A 20,903-nucleotide genomic window follows, 5' to 3' on the forward strand; every position below is an offset into this window, starting at 1 on the left:
GCCTGTGGGCTGCAGGGCCTTGTGACACCCCAGCACATATCCTGCATCACCTGTGGCCCCAAGGGTCCAGCCTGTCACCTGTAGATGGTAGCAAGTCCCGGACACCAGGAACAGGGGGACCCAGGCAGTGGCATTTCCTCTCCCGAGCCCCTGGAGCATCAAGGATGCTGCTAGATTCAGGATGTGCTGCTCTGGAGAAAAGAGAGGATTCTCTTTTGTTTCTTTTTCCTCAAAACTTGGCCTGTTGTGGCATTTCTTTTCAGGGAAACCTGTCATTAGATTCAGAGTTCAACCACGCAGTGCCTGCCACCACTCAGGCACCAAGGGTCCAAGGGGGTGGCCGCAGCCCCTCGCCGGCCTGTGTACCGAGCATGTGGCTGGCCCAGGGCCCGGGGACACTGGCAGTTCCCGTTCTGACCACTCAGGAGCTAGACAGGGCCTTGCGGGAGTGCAGGAGAGAGCTTCCCAGCAGCTGGGCCCTGTCAGCCTCGCGGAGACATGGTCCCTGCTGGCCAAGGAATTCTGGGTCTGAGTCGGAGATGAGGCCGCTCTGGAAGCACATCCCGGGCCCTGGAAGCGTCTGAGTGCCCTGGGCAGCGGGCCCGACGGGGGACTTGGGGCCGGAATGCCGGGAACTGAAAGCTGGCCTGACTTCTGAGGCTTGTGGAGCTGGCTCTCCAGAGGCCTCGCTGCCTCCAAGATCCAGCCGCCAAGCGTTTACCCAGGCTGGGCCTTCCCTCCTCCCCGCGCTGCCCTCTTCAGCCCTACTCCACACCTCAGCCCCCGCCAGGCTGCCCAGTGTGGTCTGTGCTGATTTTCTTCTCTTCTCTCCAGTTAGAAACTGGTAATGGCAACAAGATTGATAGTAGCAGGCTTGGCAGGGATGTCCACGACCACTGACTGAGAGACCTCCATTTGCCACGGACACGCCAAGCATGCCACGCTCATTATTTCGTGGCACCTTTGTGCTGCTTTGTGAATCTCACTGCTAAAGCTCACCCTTCTTTGGAATGGCGAGGATGTTTCCGTCTCTGGGTTGTGTTTATTGAGCAGATGTGCTCACCGTGTGCCTGGTGCTGTTCTAGGTCCGCTGGGCGCCGTGCTTATCCGCATGTTCCAGACAAGGATCGGAGGCACAGAGCAGTCAGTTCACACGTGGAGCCGTGATTTCAACTCTAGTGGGCGGGCTCTGACCCTCGGCCATGCCGGGTCCCTCTGAAAGATGTCCATGGCCTGATTTTTTTTTTTTTTAAGATTTCTTTATTTATTCTAGAGAGAGAGTGTGTGAGCAGGAAGGGGTGGGGCAGGGGGCTGGTAGGGAGGGGCAGAGAGAGAGGGAGAATCTCAAGCAAGCTCTATGCCCAGTGTGGGGCCCGATGCAGGGCTCCATGCCAGGACCCTGAGATTATGACCTGAGCCAAATCAAGAGTCAGACGCTTAACAGATTGAGCCACCCAGGCACTCCTGTGGTCTGCCATTTTAGAAGGCAGGTCCCCATCAGAGTGGTCCATTTGCACCCTGTTCTGTGAGCCGGGTAGAAATTGCATTACTTGAAGATGCCAGCGAGTAGGGTCTGGTGAGTCAAGGTGTGGGCCGTTGGATGAATGAATGAGGATCTTCTTCAAGGGCTTTCTCCTGTTCGTGAAAGCTTGGATCATGGAGCCACAGAGACGTCTCCTTGCTTCAGAGGGAGTGAGGAGGGGTGTCTGTCTGCCTCCCCACCCATCCCCGGCCAGGGGTCAGTTAATTCTGCTTGCTGTCTGTGGACCACCAGCGATCCAGGATGAAGATGTTTGGGCTGGAGGGTTAAAAATAGGCCCCATTTTCTGTTCAGACTCTTAAGGCCGGAGAGATTTCCTAGGCTCCCAGGGGCCATTGTTATCCACAGCCAGCCCTTGGTGGGAAAGGGGGGCATTCTCACTTGTTGGTCTTCCCAGAACCCTGGGATTAAAGAGGAAAGTCCCACCTGTCAAGCCTGACTCCTTCTTAAAGTAGGAATCCTCTCCAGTATATCCCGTACAGAAGGCCACCCAGCCTCTGCTTGAATGCCTCCTATGACAGGGAGCTCACTATTCTGAGTGGCCTCTTCCTTTGTTGGATGGCTTCAGCTCCTGGAAGGAGAGAGAATATTGGCCCTCCCTGCCATGAGTCCTGCTCTGCCTTCAAGAGACACCCCGAATTGGCCTTCTCCATCTGCTGAAGTATGTGAAGGCAGGAAGCTGGCCTCTTCCACCCTCAAAGTCCCTAACCTTTCCCATTGTGTTATCAATTCTACCACTCGGAAGCTGTGTGCCCTGGAGTAAGTTACCTAGCCTCTCTGAGTCTGAGTCTATGTCTTAGTCTGAGTCATTTTATCATAAATTGAAACGGAGATAGCCATAGTCCTTAGCTCAGACTTCTTGTGAGGGAGGGTTAAACGGGTTAGTGCCTAGAAAGTACTTCAAACAAGGGCTTGCTGAGTAAATAAATATCAGCTCGAACTCTGCAGTCATCTTTCTGGTCGTCCCCAGACCAAAGTTTCTCAGACTTGAATGCATATATGAAATGCACAGATGTCACATAAATATGCCGATTCTGATTTGGCAGATGGGGCGAGGCCCGAGACTCGGCATGTCTAACAACTTCCCAGGCTGTGTGGAAACCCCTGGTGCTCAGGCCACGCTTTGAATAGCAAGGCTAGCGTAGCCATGTCTTTCTTTATGAATGAAACTTCATTTGCCAGGTAGGGGCTATTCTGGTCCAGTGATGGTAGAACCATCATGTCCCATGGTAGAAGATATAATACTTACAGTAACCCAGGCTAACATTGCATTACTGGAAGGGGGGAGAAGTATTATCTTGGAGGTCAAGGTAACTTTTGTCCTCTGGCTTCCGAGTCTGAGGCAGTGATTGGTGGCGAAATTGTCCCGTAGGTCGCATATGGCCTTCACGGATCTGAAAGAACGTGAGGATCTCTGAGGAACAGGCCTCGCCCCTGGGATTCCCTCTGCTCCTGAACCTGGGGAGTATCATGTGACTAGCCAAAGCTAAGTCAGTGAAGGGAGTCCCTCCAGGTCCCACCACGGGCCGCTAGTGGGTGAAGCAGCCTGCTGTGGGTGATGGGTCGGTGCCCTGCTCCTAGAGGGACCCCCTCATGTCCCGGGCACTGCAGCACACAGAGAGGACCCCCGACACCTGTTTGCACGTTCGTGGCTCAGTTCATTCAACGTACATAAGAGAGAAACCGATTTTTCTTAAAGACTTCAGTGCTAATTTCCAGTTGCATCCCTGGAAACCAGTGGGACCAAGGAGAGACCACTTGAGAATGACAGATCAAACCCACTGACAAGAGCACAATGGTTATGGACTTATCAGTGCACTTCCGACTCAACCGTTCCAAAGGTTCCAAAGCTACCGCGATGCGGTAGCTTAACCAGCCTGTCTCTGTTCCTTATCTGACTCTGCTGGGCTGTGATCCGCTCTGGGCGGAAAGGGAGCGGCCGCTCAGCATGCTGGTTCGATCCAGCACAACCTGCGGCACCAGGGGACTCGGCTTAAATCCCAGCGCGACTCCGTCAGATTTCTTCACCACCTTGTGCCTCCGTTTGCTCATCTGTAGAATGGGAGCGATAGCGAGGTCTACCTCATAGTCGTTGTCATCATGAAATGAGTTCATAAACACAAAGTAGGGTGTCTGAGGAGGGTGTCTGGCTCCCAGGAGCCACACAAGATTTGGCCCTTTCCCATTCTGTTGTGATCGCGTTGTGGCTGAAAGAAATCGTGCCTCTTCCCACGACTTGGCATCACAGGATCCTGGTGGTTGACCAGCTTATCCCTGGTGAGCCTTGGACCTGACCGTTCTTGCCGAGATGGTGCAAAGTTAAGTTCTTGTTCTTCCGGCTAAGCTGCCCTCCCCCTGCTGCACCTCCCCCCCCCACCCCCACTGTAAAAAGTATTTACTATAGAAAATTTCAATCCTACACAAAACTAGAGAGAATATGGAAATGAATCCCCTTGAAGCAATCACCCAGACAGGACAACGAGTCAGCTTTCTTGACTTCTATTTATTTATTTATATATTTTTTTCTTGACTTTTTCTTTAAGTATTAAACTTTATTTGTGGCATCATAGAGCTTTTTAAGCCTATTTTACAGCCTATGCAGCTCAAACGATGGATGCTGTCAAACCTATAATAAGATATTTATTTATTTATCTATCTATCTATTGATAGAATGGGGGAGGGGCAGAGGGAGAGAGAGAATCTCAAGCAGGCTCCATGCCCAGCGTGGAGCCTGACATTGGGCTCCATCTCAAAACCCCGAGATCATGACCTGAGCGGAAATCAAGAGTTGGATGCTTCCCTGAGCCCCCCAGGCGCCCCAGAACTATGAGCTGTTTTACGTAAGACCCATGGCAACCACGGAGAAAATTTTAGAAATGAAAGAGAGAGAGACAGGAATCCAAGCACATGGGTACTACAAAGAATCAACAAAACACAGAGGAAGACAGCAAGCGAGGGAAAGGTGGACGACAAAACTCTAAGACTAACAGAGAACAATGAAAACAATGACAATAGTGAATCCTTCCCTGTCAATAATGACTTTAAATGTAAATTACCTCCCCAATCAAAAGACAGAGTGGCTAAGTGGATTTTAAAACAATAACCTGATGATGGGCTGTGTACAAGAACCTCGGAGGTTTCGTTTGGGTTTCGGTTTGGGTTTCTGTGGCCCAGCATGCTCCGTACGGAAGCCCCGTGTGGCCTGCGCTCACAGCTCACTCCCCTGGCCTCGTGAAAAATCAGCCTGGTCCGGGGCACTGTTAAGACAGGGCTGTGTCTTGCTTGCACCATCCTATAATTAGAGCCCCCCCCCCCCCAAGTGTGGCTCCTCCTTGGAGGAGAAGGTGGCTCAAGTCTGGGCGGTTCCTGCTCCCCTATGATGGTGTCAGGCAAACATCACATGGGAGCCCTCTGTCAAGTGCCCTTTTGACCTTGGCATTATAGGGACCCCTCCTGCCAGTCCAGCCTCGGAAGAGGTCCAGTCCTTTCCAGCACTGCTGGGCTCAACTTTGTCTCCCCCATATCGATCCTCCTGTACTTGCCCAGAGAATCCAGGGACATATCAATACCTCATCGAAGACTGGCAGGTGCCCAAGGGAAGAAACAAAGCCGCCCACATGCGTTCGTGCCCTTCTATGCGCCAGGACCAGCAGATGCTCGCGAGAAGATATTCACAAACGGTATCCTTTCTGCGGGATGATCTCTCCTCCTTCCTTTCTTTTATAAGTATGTCTTTATGCACTTTCTGGTAACCTTTATTTTTATTTATTAAACATTTATGTGGAGCTTCCGATAAGCCAGGACTTCAGTGCTTTGCCAATATCCCCTACTTTAATCACTGCAACAACTCCATGAGGTAGATAGTATCATTTCCCCGTGATACAAAGGAGGAAACTGAGGCACAGGGAAGTTATTATCTTGCAGCTGGAAGGTGACAGAGCCAAGACCCAAACCCCAAGGTGGTCTGGGGCAGAATCTGGGTCCCACCCCACTCAAGGATGCGGCAGCCTCCTCGTGGTGCTGTTACGAGCTCACAGCCATCAGGGCTCAGCCTATTGTGAAATTAACCTGGTAATTGTTATCTTTGGAGGTGCGTGTTGTCAGGCTGCAGCTGCTGGGGTCCTTCCTCGGTATTTAACGGGGGTGGCTTTGTGAATGGGCCATGGCCCTGCGAGGTGGCCTGAAGACAGCAGAGGAAGAGTGGAGGTCAGGGCCTGGCTCAATCGACCCTTTTATGAGCCCATGGAATCACAGCCTGTTGTAGCAGGAAGGCCTTTGGAGAAACCCTCTTGCCTCCTCCCGTTATACAAACGGGGAAACTGAGGCAGAATGGGAGGTTCCCAGGCCAGCGTTTTTTCCCCTGTCACAACCATTTGTCTCCTGGTGAGCAGGACTGGGAAGGTAGGGCAAGCCCACAGAAGGATCTGAGTTGGTTGGAAATAGGGAGCCATTAAGGGCTGCAGAGCAGGGGAGGGCGCCTGCGGAAATAAAGAAGTAGTGTGCCATCTGGATTGGGGTGTGAGCCAAGAAGCTGGTCGGCAAAGCATTTTCCAGGTAGCTGACCTCAACCTAGGAGCCTGGATGAACCAAGAAATCAGGCGGGTGAGGCTGCCCCTGGGTGGGCCAGAAAAGGCTTGTGGGAGGGGGCAAGGCAACCCAAGGGGACGCTGTCTGCTCACAAGTGAAACAACCCGGGCTGTGTGTGGGATGTCATGGCCTTGGTTTCGGGTTGGAGAGGCCCTTTGCACCTGCCCAATTTGCGTCCTGGACAGTGACTTGGCTGCTGCCGAGGACAGAGCTGGCTGAGGCTGCAGGGAGACGCCGGGCCTGTGTTTTGAGCAGGAGCCAGAGCTGGATTCTGGACTAGGCAACCAGCCCAGGCTCAGTCCACATTGGCCCCTGATCAATGAAAACTGTCGTAGGGCCAGCGCATCGCCACCGCCGCTGCCTGCAGGCCGCTGAGATGGGTGGGGCCTCCCAGGGCTGCTGTCCCCAGAGTCCCTGGCTCTGAGAACATTTATCAACGCGTCCCGGCCTGCCAGGGGCGGGTCCTACCCCCGCCCCACGCTCTCCCTGCTCCGTGATTCATAGTTCTATTCGTCCCTGCCTGACATCTCCCCCAGGATGGTTCTGTCGACACACGGAGCAAACACAAGACCTGTGGGGAGGAGGCAAAGGAGGGTTAGCAGTTTACTTTTTTGGCTGCTGTTTTATGTGCTCTAGGCTCCGTGCCAGGTCTGTAGGGCCTTCAGTAATAAGGAAGAAATGTACGGTCCCTGTCCTCAATGAGTTTATGGAACCAAGTGGGGAGACTGGCAGTCTATAAGTAGTAGTCCTACAGAGCACTAAGGACCACAGTGAGGCCATCACAGGTGGGGGGGCACAGTGGGGGCCCTGCTGAGTCTGGGGGTCCTGGGCTGGCTTCTCCAGGAGGGAGTATTACAGCTGTGCTGGGCAAAGGAATCAGGTGGCAGCTAGGAGAATGGCGAGAGTGGCCTGGGCAGAGGGCAGTGATGGGGAGAGACAGGGGTGGACAGTGTGGAAGGCACTGACCATGGGGTGGGTGGAGGCGGGCAAGGCTGGTTGTAGATAGGGCTACCACTGGCCCATTTACCTATGACTGTGCCGGTCACTCCTGTTGTCCTGGCCCGGTTATTAATCGCGCCCCCTTTCACTCTCAAAAGTGACCTGGTTTGAGCAGTAAAATTATATGGGCACCCCAGAATATAGGTACTAGTGTCCTCATTTTACCGATGAGGAAACTGAGGGTCACAGAAACTCAAGTAAGTTGGGCCAGACCCTGGAAAGAGGTTGGTAATGGAGCTGGGATGGGAGGTGGGCCTCTCTGACTTGAAAGCTCAGGCTTTCCCATAATCCCATGCTACCTTCCACAGTAAAGTACAACATCAGAGATGTATGTAACTTAAATGTTCACTGAGCCAGACTCTGGGCCTCGTTGTACCAGTGTTTTGTTGGGTCGGGGGAGGCTGGATTGAGCAGCACTCCTTCAATGACTCATGACAGAAAGTAAGCTCAAACTGGTCTAAGTAAAAAGGGGTGATTTAGTGGTTCATGCCATTGAAAAGTCTAGGGAAACACTAGCTTCAGGCATGGTTTGATCCAGGCACTCAGTGTTGTCAGGACCCATTGTCTATTGTTTCAACTTCTGCATCTGTTTTCCTTCATGTTGGCTTTTTTCTTTGAAAGAATCTCCCTGTAAAGAGGTAAAATGTTGTCTTCAGTGTCAGATTTCCACCCTCACATTTCATCAACGTCAGCAGAAAAAGAGCAGATGTCCTAGAATTGCATCTCTTTGACCCAAGCTCGGGTCATGTGCCCAGCCTTGACTAATCCCTGTGGCCAGGGATGTGCAAAGTTCTCACTGGTCAGGCCTGGATCATGTACCCACCCTTGTGTTGAGGGGGAGGAGTCAGCCCTGTCCATGCCTCTTGGGTAAAAGTGGTGGAGGGGTAGGGTTTCTAGATACCATACAGGACACCCAGTTTTATTTCAGATAAATAACATATTTATTTTCTATAAGTATATCCCAAATACTGCACAAGACATACTTATATTAAACAATGAGAGAATCTGAAATTCAAATTTAATTGAGTGTCCTGTGTTTTTATTTGTGAAGTCTGGCTAGCCTGTGGAGGGGTGGCTCTCCAGGGAAAATCAAAGTGTTACCGAGAAGAAGGAGGAATGGGTGCTGGGGGGGTGGGGAGTCGTTTGTCCAAATCACAGGAAGTGCCCACTACAGAGGTAAAGCTTTCTTTCTGCCTTGGATTCCTCCTGAAGTCAGCCCTGAGAGCTATGTCTATTCAGTGAGAGAAGTCACTGGAGGATGAGGTGACCAGGAAGGTCTCCCTGTACTTGAATTAGGCCCCAGAGATGGGGAGAGGCATATATTGAAATGGGAGTGGGGTGAGTGATGGGTGGGAGAAAATGTCCGTTTCTGTCTGCCAGTTGGGCCTGAGACCAGGCACAGGGCCCCTGGGCCCAGTACCTTTCTGGACTGGCCTTGAGATGACCCATCCCTTTGTCTGAGACTAACCAGCTTGCTGGTCAGCCTGTCTGCTCCATGTGAATTTACCAAACGTGTCAGGAATCCTCCAGCGAACCAGGTAGTTCAGTGGAGAGCCATCAGGTATACCACAGAAGCAGAGCCTGAGACAAGGGTCATGTGCAAGTGATTCATGAAGGACGATCTCCCAGGGCAGACCAGGAAGGAAGGGAGGGAGCTCCTGCGGGGAGCTCTGGAGTATGACTTCTAATTTTTTTTTTTTTTTAAGATTTTATTTATTTATTTGACAGAGACAGCCAGCGAGAGAGGGAACACAAGCAGGAGGAGTGGGAGAGGAAGAAGCAGGCTCATAGCGGAGGAGCCTGATGTGGGGCTCGATCCCATAACGCCAGGATCACGCCCTGAGCCGAAGGCAGACGCTTAACCGCTGTGCCACCCAGGCACCCCTGGAGTATGACTTCTGCCTCAGAATTGGTCCCCACTAAGTGAGGAAGCTGGGCTCAGCCACCTGTCCGAGGGTGGGGTGGGGAAGCTTGCCGTTCTCTGAAGGCCTTTGAAGACATCTCACAGATGTGGGCTGCTGGTGAGGAAAGCTTACTGGAGGAGGGGGTGGGAGCCTCACAGAAATGGCAAAAGGTCTGAGTGGGAGCCATAAGCAGAGGGCCTAGAGGAGTCGGGGAAACCTGCACACTGAGCACAGCAAGGGGCTCCTCATGCAGATTGTCTGTAATGTTTGAGAAGTCCCACAGCGAAGAACTGAGAATCTTCTCCCAACCGCACAGGTTACAGAGCCCTGCTCTTGGGGACATCGGTCTGAGAGTCTGAGCTCGCTGACTCGGAGCACCCGCCACCCCCCCCCCCGGCTTCTGGCGGAATTGAGGGGCTCTCATCTTTATTGCTGGCCCCCGTGGGGGCTGATTTTTGCTGGCTCTTGCTGCCGGCTTTGAGTGTTCTGGATTCTGATTGTGGCTGTGTCACTCTTTGGCTTTGTGACTTTGGGCAAGGGCAGTCTCCTCTGGGGCCTTTGTTTCCCCATCTGTTCTCTGAGGGGGGCTTAACCTCAAGTTTGCAGAAAGGTTTGATGTGCAGTTTTATTTGTGTGGCGTTTCTCTGGGGGGATCTTCTCAGGGGAGTCTGGACCTCCCCTCAGGTCAGAAGCTCTGCACCAGGGCTCTGGTCTGGCCCTGACCCTGTGGTCGGAGGGACTGCGTGTGTGTGTCTGTAGGCCTTCTTCCTTGACATCCAGAAACATGTGGGGCTCTGTGGCTCAGGAACCCCTGGCCTTCTTCTCAGGGGGTCTTGGTCCCTCCCACCTGCACTGCATGTTCCTGCCTCCCTGTTCAGAGCTTCTGCCTCCTCAGGTGTAAAAGGGGGTGAGAGCTCCTTGACCTCTTAGGGTTGTGGGTGAGTCCGATGACCCAGAGGCCACAGGGGACAAGGTACGATGGACACAGGCCCTGCTGTGAATGCCTTCTTGCCCTCAGACCCAAGTGCATTTTGACCTTGGATGCTGGCCACACAGCATCTCCTAGGCCTCCGTGGGCTTCCTGGAGGACCACTGTGGCGACAGGGGTCCCTGGTAGGCCTCTGGGGGCGGGCAGCCACCTTTCAGATTCCTACAACTCCCCTCTTTAAAAAAACAAACCAAAAAACAAACAAACAAACAAACAAACAACAACCCTAAGATTTTGGCTTGCCTGTGAATGGAAAGAATAGAATTTGAAGGGTCTGGAGAGAGAGCTGCCACGCTCCCCTGCTCCCAGTGACAGCCCTGGTTCACAGCTGACCTCATACCATTTCTGGAATCAAAGCCTATCTGCCTTACATGACCACAAAGAAGGTCTTGCCAGCACCCCCCACCCCGCCCGGCTTCCTCTGCACCCACAGCCAAGAGCATTGGGGAGCAGGCGGGTTCCTGGTGGGTTCTCTTCATGGGCTGTGTGCATGGCGTGGGAGGGAGCAGTGGGGACTGGGGTGCGGAGAGGCCCCTTGCCCCCTCCTTCCTGCCAGGTGGGATCCAAAAACCGCCCCATTTCACTTGCAAGTGGCAGACCACACCCCCGGCTAGGGCCAAGACCCTTCTAGCCGACTTCTGCGGGGAGTCCTTCTCGAACCAACGTGGCCCATTGCCATGTGTTTTAACATGTTTTCCTCCAAACGCTTTGCTATGATTTCTGACTGTGGAAGTAATTGGGCAGCTTCCCGGCAAGCCGTCTGACAACCTCGACTCCGGGGCCCAGGCACCGCCTCTGGGGGTTTTGTGGCCGCTCTCTCCAGATGGGCCTCTCCGACCACGGCGCGTGGAAACGCGTGTAGATAATTTTAGTGGATGTTGTCGCTCCTCTCTGTGCTTTCTCTTTGAGGAAAATGCGGGGCATGTTTTTCGGAGTCAGTAAATTTAGTCAGAGCCGCATTTAGTTGTTTAACACATATTCGTTGAGCGCCTCCTCTGTCAGGCAATGTGTGGTATGTCAGATGGCGGTGAGTGCCCCAGAGGAAACTGAGGCAGAGAAGAGGTGAAGGGGGGGGTGCTACCGTTTAAACTGAGGGGTTATAGAGGGGTTCGGAAGACCTCACCCAGGTGATGACATGAGCCAGAGCCTGAAGGGGGGGGTCGGGGATGGGATATGTGGAGAAAGAGTTTCAGGCAGCAGGAACTGCATGTACAAAGGCCCTGAGGTAGGAGTGTGTTTGCGGCAAGGAGGTGAGGGTGGCCTGGGACAGAATGCGTGCAGGGGAGTAACAGCAGGGCGGGTAGACAATGGGGCAGACGGGCTGGGTGGGGCTTCGTAGGGCATTCGTAGGACTTTGGAGAAGGGACCGGGGGGTACAAGGGCAGAGAAAGGGAAATGGTGGCCATCGTCCCAATGAGAGAGGATGACCTCTCTGCATGGCCTGGAGTGCACCATGGGTGCAGGGGAGGTAAGGACGTGCTGGTTTCCAGGTACACTTTGGAGGTAGAGCCAACAGGATGTAGTGGGGATAGGTTGGAAGGGTTGGAAGGGCAGCAGCAGGCTGACTTCCGGGTGGCGGGCCTGTGGAACAGGAAGCGGGGAGCGGCCCTGGTCGGGTGCAGGGAGGCCATCTGGGAGGTTGGGTTTGGGGCGGTCGGGAGTCAGTTTGGACATGGGAAGTTGCCGAGGCCTGTTGAGCAGCTCGGTGCATGTGGCCAGTGGGCCCTGGAGCCACAGCAGTCTCTTTCATGGAACAGCTCTAGAAAGCCTACTGTCTTTTGAGTATAAAAGCATCACATGTTCTTGGTTAAAAAAGACGGAGTGAAAGAGAGAGAAGGGGAGGAGAGGAGAGACAGCACAAATCCAGATTGTCTAGAAAGCTGGGCAGCTGATGGGGACAACTCCCCACTGCCCATTCCTGCTCCCCCAGGGGAGCCTCTATGACTGATGGGCAGCGTGTCCTTCCAGAAATGTTCTGGAGAAAATGCCTCTTTTGTTTATGAGCCCGATGGGATTGCCCCCTCTACGCTGTCCTTACCTTCTCTCCCCTCTGCCAGTGCCTGGGAGCCCGGGTTCCCAAGCAGTGCTGCTAACCCTTCTGTTCTTCCCTGTCTGCCTTCTTATGTGACCCTCAAGGCACGCCTGTGTCACAGGCCCATTTTATGGGTGTGAACACTGAGACTTAGAGTCACACATCTGGTGGCACAGAAACGGCTCAGATTCTGAACGCACAGAGTCCTCTGGGCGTCCAGACGTGCCAGCCTTGATTCTGCCCATATGCAATGAGGTGGGGACCTTGGGAGTCAGCAGTCACACTGGTGGGGGGCGGGGGGACGAGACTTCACCAGCAGGCAGTCAGCCGCTGAGGGTGGAGGGAGCAGCACAGGTGGGGGATGGGAGGCCCTGAGGTGGGGTCCAGCCAGCAAGGGGGCTGGGGAGAGGTCCTGGGAGCTGGGCTATGGGGCAGGAGGAGGAGGCCAGGACAGAGGGAGGTCTGGCATGGACAGGCATCAGAGGGCCAGGAAGATGATTTTTGCAAGCACTTTAGGGCCCGACGGGATGGACGTGTGCGCGTGTGTGCGTGTGCGTGTGCGTGTGTGTGTGTGTGTGTGTGTGTGTGTCTAGCACGAGGGTCCTAGAGTCTGGCTCAAACCATCGTTCTCTTGTTCATGAAAATAAAGTTTCCTTAGATGTATGAAATGAGACGACCTTATTCCCTCTATTTAAGGGAGGAGAAACCGGAAGCCCAAGCCCCTCACTCCCGAGGCTGAGAGAATCATCCTGCTTCCCGGGTGCCCGGGCCACACAGGGTCCCCAGCTGGGCTGGCCCCTGCCCCGGGCAGGGTGCACTCCTCTCCTCACGACAAGGTGGCCCCTGCGCTGCGCACCGTTCTCTGGGCGACAGATGACAGTGCTGTGAGGTGTGAGCAGCCTGGCTGCCGGCCACCCCGCTCAGCAGGGCACGCCTGCTGGACCCTGGCCGCAGACCCAGGCCTGTCCCGGGGCCAGGAGCCGCTGGCGGAGGCAGGGATCGGAGGCACAGCATGGCCCCTTTGGCCTCTCCTGTTCTCGGCGCTCGGCTGTGGGGCCCAGCAGGCCAGCAGTGTGGCAGGCAGTGGCCTGGCGGGTCCGTGGCCTAGCGGGGTGGGTGGTGTGGCTGGTGTGGCTGGCGGGGGGCCAGGCGGGAGGGCGGAGACGAGGAAGCGCTGAGCGCCGGCGGCCGACTGGGGCGCTCCTGGGTCTGGCTTTGATCCGCTGTGGGGCAGCCCTGAAGGAGAGAAGACGGGGAAGGCGGAGAGTGAAGGACAGGGCCCCCCCAATGCGGAGAGGGCACGGCTGCGTTATGGCCTGCTGACTGCTCGGCGGCGAGCGCCTTAGCCACGCGATCTCATTTCTCCTTCAAAGGGGTCCCACCAGGCGGCTGCTGTCATTCCATGTTCAGGTGAGGAAACTGAGGCACAGACAGGGAAACCATTGGTGCGAGGCACACAGTATCAAGCAGAGGAGCGAGGGCTCAGGTGGGACCCTCACAGGAGTCACTTAATCTCCCAAGCCTCGGTGTCCCCCTGGCTGCAGCAGGTACAGCAGCACCCCAGCTCACAGGGCTGTTCGGAACGTTCAGCTCGGCACCAACATGCTGAACAGAGCACTTGGCCCATGTCAGCCACTTGCGAAAGAAATGCTGGTAATTATTATCACTGAGTCCTTTATGTTCGTGACCTCAGTTACTCCCACGCCCCGACAAGCCCATCAGATCCTGGTTTCCACTGCAGAAACTCCTTTGAACTGCCATCTAGTAGGAAAATTCCCGTCACGCCAGCGAGAAGCCCTTAGGCCGCGTGTCCCGCCCAGCCCTGGACAGCCTGCCTTGTGTTGGTTCATCTCCTGAGAGCGCTCAGGTCCTGAAGGCTGGAGATAAAGGCAGGTTCTGGGTAACGCCAAACTTGGCTGTTTCCTCTTGGCATTGGCTGTTTTTTTCCGTGCCCCAGGATTCCTGTTCCCAAAGTACAAGCCCCGGAGGAGGGCCTGTGACCGGATGAGGGAGTGTCTGCTGGGCCTGGCCGTTTACCTGGTGTCTCCCTCCTTCCTCCCTCCACCCCTTCCCACCTGTTTGAGGGAACTGGCCCGATTGCTCAGGGTGGGAGAGGGGGCAGAGGACTTCAGCTCTCGGCTCTTTAAACCTTGTATAGTTCCCAAAGTGGGACCCGCATTCTGCTGGGGGGATGGGGCTTGAGGTTAAGTGGTGGACAGCTTGTATTTTAATGGTTCTGCATTTGTTTAATATGAAATATATTTTTGAGAACCCCAACAGTAACTAGGACATCATATCCACGATTTCACTGATCTTATTGGCAAGACTAGGTTTTAAAAAGAAAGAAAAGGAGAAAGAGAGTCAATCTAAAGAAAACTGAATTACTCATGGAAGCCCAGGTGAGACCCAGTTCTGGGGGTAGCTGGGATGATGGCGTGTGGATGCCGGCTGCTTGTTGGGGTGACAACAACCCAGGCAGTGAACTCTGCTGGCCCATTGCTGCATTTGGCTGGCTCTGTCTCCAGGACTGGGCAAAGCTATCTTTGGGGGGGTTATTTGCACCCTCTAGCATGGACGGCCTGAGGCTCAGCCTCAGCAGAGAGGAGTGTGGGGCCCTGGAGTCAGACCCCAGGGTTGGAAGTCCTTCCTGCTAAGTGTTGCCATCCCACTCCCTGCCTGCTGTCCACCTTACTGATAAGCATTCCCTCAAGTCCAGAAAGCCAGCTCAGGCTGGAGCCCTCGAGATGTGGGGGGCAGAGGCTGGGATGTGCCAATGGGAGCAGAGGGATTACATCTCGAGCAGATAAAAACAGGGAGAAATCCAAGGAATTTTAATTACTGCAGCACAGCTTTGTGGAGTCCAAAGGCCTGGTCCTTGCAGGCCAGACACGGAGGCCAGCTCTGCACCCCAAAGCCCTCGGAGCTGCCTTCCTCTCTTCTGCTCAGCACCTCCCCCTCCTCCAGCCAGGGGATACGTGTGCAGGTGCCCACAGCTTAGCCGGTGGTGGCGGCTTTCTCCCTCTGGCTTCCAAGCTTGGCTGGAATCTTGGGCTCTGGTTTTAGGGGACTGTGGCTTAGTTCTGAAGGTTCTGGGGGCAGGGGGTGGGGGGAATGGTCAGAGCTTTCAGCTCCAAGTTGGAGAACCCCAACCTGATTGCTGTTGACGATGAAGGCCGTCGAATGGCTTCTGTGATTGTCCCATCCCCAGGAAAGGCAGGTGAGCGTGGATCTGGCCCCAAGGTTCATCCAGCAGATACTCAGTGAGTGTTTACTGTATATCAGGCACTGTTCTAGAGCAGACCGAGTTCCCTGCCCTGGGGGAGCTGACTTCTAGAAACAAGTTGACCTAAGGCCTTGAATGATCGTGCTCTCCTGGGCGCTGGCCTGTGTCTCTGTCCCTTTGTGAGTTCTCACCTGGGGTGTGCTGTCTCAAGCAGCTGGAGATGAGATTGGACATGGTCTTGGCACCAGAGAAGACTTCTTTCCTGCTGGCTCCTGTGAGAAGGATCTGGGGGGACGACTCCAGTTTGCTTAGCTGGGGGACAGGTGCTGGGCAGGTGCCATGGCCCTCACTGGGGGCTACATGGCCATGGGAGGCTGTGGTGTCCTCAAAGGAGTATCTGAGGCCTCTGTCCCACACTACACTTGTTTAAGAAGAGATGCCATTTCTTTCTGGAAGCAGCCATGAGGTCTACGTTCTGCTGGCATCCGGGAGGAGTGAGTCCCCAGGGAGGGGGGAACCCCCAGCCCCTCCTGGCCTGTCACTGGAGCCAGGGCCCCCAGGAGCCTCCCCTGGCCCTTTGCCAGTGGTCTCCAGGTTTGCACGTTACCCAGGTGGGGGTGGAATGGATAATTCCCTGCATTTTTGGCCTGCTATGCTCCTGGGCAGAGTGGCTCTCAGGGGCAGAAGAATAGAGGTCCACGGATTAAGGTGCATAGTGGAGATGGGGCATTGAGGCTCAGAAAGTGGATGGCCCCGGCTTTCCTCTCACTCTTGATTCCTGCTGGGTCAGGAGGCTGGAGCCCCAGAAGGTCTCTTCTCAAGGGGACCACTAGTATCATCCCGGTCTGCTCCCCCCGCACTGGAAACACGGAGCCCAGGGCCTGGGTGGTTCCAACCCAGCTCTGCCACTTTCTCTCCTTAAGTGACCAGGGACCAGTCACCTACTCTGGGTGAGCCCCAGGTCCCTCTTATAAAGGGGGTTATTGTGTGGGGTTTTATTAAACTAGGTTTCAGTGGCCCCAGTGATAAAGGAACGTACTAGAACGCTTCTGAGAACGTTGAAGTTTCCCATCCCCCTCTCTTGTGCCTTCTCTCCCTGGCGGTAAGCTCGGGGATACCTGTACACTGGGTGCCCTCCCAGTACGTGTGTGCCTCGTGTTTTCTTAGATGTGCAAGTCGCATTCTACTTTGTGCGTCTGCCACGTGGCGTGGCGCGCTGCATGCCGGGATTTACCGGTGGGCCCGGTTCTTTGGAACCACTGTGTGGCATTCGCGGTGAGGATCTAGCAGTTTCCTTTCTGGGCATTTAGCATGTCGTGGACTGTTGGTGAACTTGAACGGGCCTCCCTGGTGCTCTCGTGAGAATGTTGTCCCGGGGTGGACACTGAGGCATTGAATCACTGGACCTGAGGTTTTTGCAGGAATCAAATGTGAGAATGTTCCAAACGTGTGGCAGGAGTAGGGTGCCCTTAAAGGAGCAGAGAAGCTCATACTTAGTGTCTCCCACTACATGTATAAACTCTTGACATCTAAACCCCATGTTACAGAAGAGCGGAACGGGAGCCAGAGTGGTTCACTAAGGCGTCTGCTGTCGGTCAGCTGCTGAGGCCGGGCCGGCAGGTAGCTGCCCTGACTCCCTGACTCCCAGGTCAGGCCGGGCTCTGGGAAGGGAGCATCCCTGCCCTGGACGGCCAGAGCCTGCTCTCGGCGAGGCCTGCCCAAGCGGCGCTGGACCCACAGGCACGCCCGGCCGGCCTGCCTCTGCACAGCGCGCTGGAAAGAGGGAGCTTGCCAGGAATTTCCTGGGGCAGCCCCAGGGCAGACTGCTTGGATCTAGGGGTTACAGGGTGGCTGGGGTGTGCCTCCAACCCTCCCCTTCCCCGGCACATTGCAGACCTGTGCATTCTTGGAATCTAGAAGTTGTGTTGTGTTCTATGAGCACCAGGAGTTTGCTCTGAAACGCCGTGGCACCAACATCTGTTAGCTCTTAGGGAACAGAAAATGGACAAAGAGCTGCTGGGCAGGCGGTGCGGGAAGATATTAAGCTCAGGAGTAGGAGTCTCAAAGACAAAGAGGAAAAACCCTAACCGAACTCCAGCCCGCTCCCAAGCCCTGCTTTGATGTGGTTTCCCGTCCCCTGAGGCCTTATAAGGCCTTATGCCTGCAATTCTGGGCTCTGGGTTGGCGCTGGCTGCACACCCAGCGTCCGGAGGAGCTGGCCTCTCTTCCTGGGGCCCAGCGTGGGGCAGCAGTGTGGGGACGTGCGAGGGAGGGAGGGAGGGGGGCCTGGGCCCTGTGCTCTGAGAGGCCACCGAGCCTGGCCACAAGGCAGGGGGCAGCCTGGCATCAGGCTGGGTGCAGCAGGAGGTCTGGGGATCCAGGAAGGCCTTTGGTAACAACTTAGAGCCTAGTCTGATGCTGACTGTCCTGAAGGCTAGAGGAGAAGGGGCCGGGGACCAGGGGCCACTGGAGTGGTGGCCGAGTAAAGGAGCAGTGAAGGGAAGTCACTCATACGAAGCCCCGCACTTGGGCTTCTCACAGGGCAGTGGTGAAGTGTGTGGGCTCTGGAGCCAGGTGCCTGCCTTCCAGCCCAGCTCTGCCTCTTACTAGCTGTGTGACCTTAGGCAAGTCACTTAACCTCCCTGTGCCTCCGTTTGCTCATCTGCGAAGTGGGATAATGATGGTACGATCTCGAAGGATTGCCATGAGGAGTAAAACAGTGTGCCGGGTAGGACAGTGTTTCTCAGTGTCTTTGAGGGCACCTGGGGGCTGGTGAACCTTTGAGCTTCTCTGAGCAATGTTCTGGTAGCCAATTGACAATCAAGAGTAGAAGTAATGAACAATAACTTCTGGTCTCTGGAGCCCCAGTTGTGGTATCGGGTGTCACGTCAGCCCTTTCCATGCAAGGACTTACTTAACCCTCACACCCACCCCGAGACACCATGAGCGCTATCGTCCCTATGTACACACGGGAGGCTGAGAACGTTCCTTCACCCAAGTGATGCAGCGTGTATGACGCGGAGCTGGGATTTGACCCGAGGTCTGGCCAATTCCAGTTCCATGCCCCCGTACCTTCCGCAGTGGGGCTCCGCGTGGGGCCCGTGGCTGTCGAGGGCTCTGAGTGCCTTCCTGCAGGATGGTCCCCAGGGCCTGCCCCTACACCTTGTCTGCAGGCCTCCCGGCCAGGGCTCTGCCCTGTCCCCAGCCTAATGGGGAGGAGCTGTGGGCCCTTGGAGTCCTGCGGCATTAACAGGAGTGGTTGGCCACCACCCACGCAGCGGCTGGCAGGCCCGTTCTCCTTGCACGTCCTTAAGTGGGATCCCTGGTCCCTGGCAAGCACCAGGACTCTTGGCTGCCTCTGTCCCCATGCCCACAGGAGCCCTGATTCCACGGCACAAGCTCGGGCCAGGCGTCTTGGCTCTGCTGAGGATCCCCAGCCGGTCGCCTGGCCTGGTGGAGCCGCTGCCTCATTTAAATACAGGGCTGTTGGGAACCTCATTCCCTCGGTCAGCGCCTCAGGCTCCATGAGCCCTTGGTAAATGATGCGAGTGGCTCTCAGTCCCATTATTTCCTGTCTCCTATGTCCCTTGAGGACTGACGGCACTTTCTTTGTAGGAAAAAAAAGGATGACAATCATAACTCTCACTCTACAAATTGCAGATCATTTTTATAAGCATTTGTTCCTGGAGAGCGGGAAAGTGCAGGGCAATGGTGAAGACTGAGGGAGATGATACTTATAAGGTGCCTCGCACGGCGCCTGGCACTGAGGAGAGGCCCAGTAAGGTCAGCTGTCCTGCCATTGCTGTGGTCTATCATTGTACCCATTTTACAGAGAGATAGACTGAGGTTCCAAGAAAGCAGTGGCTGGCCCCACATCCAAGGGCGAGGGAGGCCGTGGAGCTAGGATGTGATCTTGTGTCTAGCTCCACACCGTATTGCCTCTGGCTTCGTGATTCAAAGTTTGAGGACCACAGACACGGCATTCCCTGGGCAGTCTGGCTTAGCAGATGAAATGAAATTTTTTTTAAGATTTATTTATTTAAATATTTTAGAAAAAAAATATTTTAGAGAGGGAGAGAGAGGGAGAGAGTGCATGCAAGTGGGGGGAGAGACAAAGGGAGAATGAAACTCAAGCAGACTCCCCACGGAGTGCAGAGTCCTATGCCGGGGCTCGATCTCACCACCCATGAGATCACCACCTGAGCTGAAACCGAGAGTTCGATGCTCAACCAACTGCACCCTCCCCCAGGCGCCCCGGATGAAACGGACTTTTGCCAGCATCGAGCACCTGTACTGCCCAGCGAGTCAGGGGTTACAGAGCAGGGTAGGGTTGAGCACGCAGAAGCTGACCCTGGAACTTGCCAGAACTCTGCTTTCATGTGCAGAGACATGCCTTTACTGTGTCAGGGAGCTTGGTTCTCCCCGCAGACAGTTCTCAGAGTGCGTGATACACACCGCGAGGCATTGTTATCGGGGTTCCAGACGGCTGCTTTGTTGGGAGTGACGTTGGCAGTCTCTCAACTCCTCCAAGTGTGCCGACAAGAAGACGCGAGCGCTCGTGAGTGTGTGCCTGGCAGGTCCTGGCCGCCTCGCTGGGAGCTGTCCGCGTGGCTGGCCGAGGTCCGCACTGAGCCCCCACTTTCCAGAAGACCTCAGCACGATCCCCTTGAAGCCGGTCACCCCACTCCTGGGAGGAGGTGCTGCCCGCCAGGCTGTCTGGGGCAGGTGGCATCCGTCTTCTTCTGGCATGAAAGATGGGCTCTAATTGGCTGCCGAGTGTCCCAGCCACCTAATGATGCCGCCCTGTCACCCGCTCCCAGCTTCCCTGTCAACTCCGGCGCTGTTAACGCAAACAGCCAGTTTACAAGCCCAGGAAGTGTTCGGTGATTATGATAATTGGCGGCGGAGGAGGGAGAAGCCGCCCGGACTCCAGGAATCAAGGAGCCTGGCGTTGAAGTCAGTGGTACATCAGAAGTCTGAATGACCACATTTTCATAACCTGGGGCGGGGGAGTCGGGGGGAGGCGGGGGGGGGGGGGAGGAGTGTGTGATGCACCAGGACGATTCGGAAGAAGAGGGAGAGTGGCGAACACCAGCCCTAATCCATAAAATGTTAGCTGTCGATCCTTTCAAAACAAAACAAAACAAAACAAAACAAAACAAAACAAAACAAAACAAAAGGCTTATCTCCAGCTGTGTCCAGCTGATAAGATCAGCTCTACCAAGCAGGATTTTTGGTTTTGTTAATCAAGACAAGCACTGGTGTTTCTGTTAAGTATCTGAGATCTGGGATTTTTTCCCCCTTCTAATTTTTCAAGGAGGGGGCGCATTCTCTTTTTCTTTCTCTTTGCACTTTTTTCCCCCCCAAAAAAGAGAAGCTGGTGACAGCTGCTGAGTTTGGGCTTCTTTATTGCTTGTCATGTTGTGGTTCGGGAAGCGCTGCCAGAGCATTGTTGTGGCGTCAAAAGAGATAAGGAGGTGTAACCCTCCCAAACTTTGTCTCTCCCCCGGAAGAGGAGCATTTCCCAAAGTGGGTTCCTCGGAACATAGATCCCACGGGATGCTTTTGAGACACAAAACTCCATGGTCGCAATAGGTTTGAGGAATGCAGCCTAAGTTACCCCTTGGATA

The 20,903-nt window shown here is 54.8% G+C and overlaps 1 protein-coding gene across 1 annotated transcript in view; it reads left to right on the top strand.

Moving 5' to 3' along the window:
• Positions 1 to 20,903, top strand: part of NKD1 (NKD inhibitor of WNT signaling pathway 1) — an 81,667-nt gene that overhangs the window by 32,900 nt on the left and 27,864 nt on the right. The gene's annotated exons all lie outside the window — the stretch shown is intronic.

Source organism: Ursus arctos, unplaced genomic scaffold (genome assembly GCF_023065955.2).
Source record: "Ursus arctos isolate Adak ecotype North America unplaced genomic scaffold, UrsArc2.0 scaffold_19, whole genome shotgun sequence".
NCBI lineage: Eukaryota > Metazoa > Chordata > Mammalia > Carnivora > Ursidae > Ursus > Ursus arctos.